This window comes from Lycium ferocissimum, chromosome 6, assembly GCF_029784015.1.
Source record: "Lycium ferocissimum isolate CSIRO_LF1 chromosome 6, AGI_CSIRO_Lferr_CH_V1, whole genome shotgun sequence".
Lineage (NCBI taxonomy): Eukaryota > Viridiplantae > Streptophyta > Magnoliopsida > Solanales > Solanaceae > Lycium > Lycium ferocissimum.
In genome coordinates this window covers 3,974,227-3,977,807 of record NC_081347.1, presented here as the reverse complement: position 1 = coordinate 3,977,807, position 3,581 = coordinate 3,974,227, and the positions used below count along the sequence as shown (strand labels likewise).

The window sequence follows — 3,581 nt, the reverse complement described above, 5'->3', positions numbered from 1 at the left end:
ATTAGGTTAAGACTAATCAATAACCAACAAGTTATTTACGCCCCCATTAACCTTCGCAATTAAAAGTTAAAGTGAAATGCATATCATATAATCACGATTAAGTGAGAAAAATATGTATAATAGACACATATTCTATATTCATGATTTAATAAAAAATCGAGTACGAGCAACTTTTTATCGTATTGAAAGTGTATAGTGTGATTTAAGGGAATTTTACATAAATGACTGCACTTTGGGGTTTTAAAATTTGCCATAGCTACAGTTTCAATATTTACATTGCGTAGCTACAGTTTCCCCGCTGTATTCAAAAAATGGCTCGTTGTATTCATAAAACGGCCTAGCTGTATTCATGAATACAACGAATAAAAAAATTTCAAAAATTCTTTTCACTGCATTCAACTCAGCTGTATTCATGTCAAATGTATTCAACTCAGTTGTATTCATCTATAGCGACTTTTACATTGTATTATTGTATTTAAAAATCAGTGGTATTCAAACAACATAAATACAAAAAATATTGTATTCAACTTGTTGCATACAAATTTTTTTTAGTGAAGGCAGCAAGTAATACACTAAAAATTGAATACAAAAAACATAGATACACTAAAAATTAACAAAAACACTCAAAAAAACTGAATACAAAATAATAAAATGAATACAATCTAAAAAATTAACCAAAAAACTCAAAAATAATGAATACAAATGCTTCGATGATCTTGGCAGATCTGAGAAAAGGGGAGAGAGAGAGATCTGGACGGAGATACACTCAACAGAACAGGCAGAGAGACGAGCTGGTTTAGCTGGAGCTAGGTATCACCGGAGCTGGTTTGGACGAAGATGGCAATGGAGGGTAGGATCAGAGAAGGGGTGGTGATTTGAGAAGCAGTGGAGGGATGGTTGGGTTGGTGGTTTCGTGGTGGCCGAGATGGAAGGCGTGGTGGCGGATCCGGTGGGTGCTATCGGAGTTCCGCCGGGCGGTGGTGGTTGTCGGAGTAGAGAGAGACGGCTTAGAGAGAGAGGTGATGGAGGAGAGAGAAAATGAAGGAAAATGGGAGGAGATTGTGAGAGAATAGAGAGAAAATAGTTTTTAATTCTAAATACAATATAATTTTACTATACTAGTTATCTTGTGTAATTGACATACAAGATTTAGCTATGAGATGTAGTTTGGGCAAAGTATAGCTACTAAATGTAAATAAGGCCTAATGTTCTCTACACTATGTAGATTTCCCGTGATTTAACGGTTGTCAGGTACAAAGTTTTAGTTTTTTGACAAATCTCCAAAATTAGCTGATTAAATCGTAGGGAAGCAAAGCAAAGTAAATACAGTACTTTAATCATTTCTTTGAACGAGTGAAAAATCATTTTTCGATCATTTACTACAGATCAAACGGTCTAAATTAAGCAAGAGATAATCACCGTTGATTCTCCTCTTCCCCCCAAAAAAAAAATGTGCTACGGCAGTCAATAGACGACTTTACCGACCCGACCCGAACCCGAACTTCACCAGCAGCTCGGGTCGAAAACCTCCGTGACCGGTTAGTCGAGATGGAGGCGCGGCTTGAGCGAGCTAGGGCTAAAGAAGCCGAGCTGAGCCGACAATGAGAGGAAATGAAGAGGTTTGTTTGCGTTATGGAGATTTTAGAAAGTTATCTCAAACGCCGTTACAGAGAACAACAAGTTAGAATAGTAAAAGTAAATTATGTATAGGGTAAAAGGTGAATTCGAAGTAAAAGAAGGGTAGATTTGTTGTCTTTCTTATTTTGATAAAGGATTTATATGGTTGATGTATTATTAGGGTTTTCATGTTTGGAATTGCTTAATGTAATCATGTGTGTTGTAATTGTATATTCTTCAGTGTGTTATAGAATAGTAGTAAATCAATTAAACTTGGAATTTTATTCAATTTTACTGTTCGGTACGTTTAGCGCAGAAGTGGAGCCTTGGAGCAACGATAAAGTTGTCACTACGTGTGACCTATAGGTCACGGGTTGCATGGAAGCAGCCACTAATGCCTGCATCAAGGTAGGCTATATACATCACACCCCTTTAGCTTGATGGAAATCAGTGTTTTGGACGGCGGGCAGCGACAAAAGGCGACAAGGGCCTGCCTGCGCGCTCGCCCCTTTTTGAAGTACAGCGCCCATAAATACCAAAAAATTAAAATATTTAATTGCATATATAAATAATCAAAATCTCACTAGCAATAACGTATTAGCAAATATTTCAATTCAAAAATTAAAAGTAAATAATAGATACTAAAAGTCTAGAACTTGAATGACTCAATAATTCATAAAGAAAAAAAAAACGAGCAAAACAACATCGGGTGCAGAAGAGAAAAAACAACAGAGGAGAAAATAGAAAAAAGAAAAAAACAGAGGAGAAAGTCGCAAGTTGCGTACAGAAAAAGAAGAAAAAATAGAAGGAGGAAAAAAATAGGCAAAAGAAGAAAAAAGTCGCCGGAAACAAAGGAGAAAAGAAGAAGAAGAAGGAGAAAGAGAGAAGCGTACCTGAAGCCTGAAGGAGAAGAGAGGAGAAGAAGCAAGTACAAACAAAAGAAGGCAAGGAACAATGCTGTATGGGATTTAAAACTCCCATCACCAGACCATTATATTTGATAATAAGCTCAAGCAGAAGTGCAAACTGAGGAGAGCTTCTTTTTTGTCTAGGAAGCTGAGTGCTAGAGAAAGAGAACAGGTAGACAATTTACTTACTTTGCATCAGGGGCGAATTTATAGCTAAAATATGAGGCATGTGAACCCATGATCTCTTCATCAAGATTGAATTTTGTTTTGAGATTGAGAGGTAGATAAGGAGGCATCCATGTATCTGCTCGCGGTGATTGATCAATAAAAAAAATTTCTTCACCAAAAAACTTACTCTCTTTGTTCCAAACATACTCGAATACTATGACTTTGCAGTATGTTTGCCTTAGCTTTTTTTTCCCGGTTAAGTTTAGTTAATAGATTTATCACTTTATATATATATATATATATATATATATATATATATATATATATATATATATATATATATATATATATATTTCCATCCGTCCCATATGACTTGCCCACTTTCTTTTTTTAAAAGTCAAATTATATCATTTCTGACCAATATTTTGAGATATTTTTTCACTATATTAATATGAGAAGAATTGCAGTTTGTAGTATACTTTTTGCGTAGTTTTTGAATATCTAAATTACAATGTTAAAATATTGAATTGATCTAATTAAATTTAGCTCTAAAAATTAGTCAACTTGTCTCTCGAAAGCAAAACAGGACAACTAATATGGAACAGAGGGAGTATATATATAATATAATAATTTTTCTAATAAAAATACAGGATTAGGAAAAAATTATTGAGTTCATCTAAGCCGATACCTCATACTGTAGCTCTTCCCCTGCTCCCTGCTTTGGGGAGCTCTAAATTATTTTGTCATTGTTATTGTTGTCGTCTTTGTTCACAAAAACTTGTTCAATTTTCATCTTAGCTTTATTAACTTATTTATTTGTAGTATTTTGATTGTTGGATTTAAATAATATTGGATTCATTTACCTACTTATAATTGCCTCTCATATTA

The 3,581-nt window shown here is 34.4% G+C and overlaps 1 long non-coding RNA gene across 1 annotated transcript; it reads left to right on the top strand.

Moving 5' to 3' along the window:
- Positions 1 to 2,497, top strand: LOC132058977 (uncharacterized). The gene is made up of 2 exons (XR_009415475.1): positions 1 to 190; positions 1,226 to 2,497. It is a non-coding gene; the product is annotated as an uncharacterized LOC132058977 (long non-coding RNA).
- Positions 2,498 to 3,581: the final 1,084 nt, after the last annotated feature.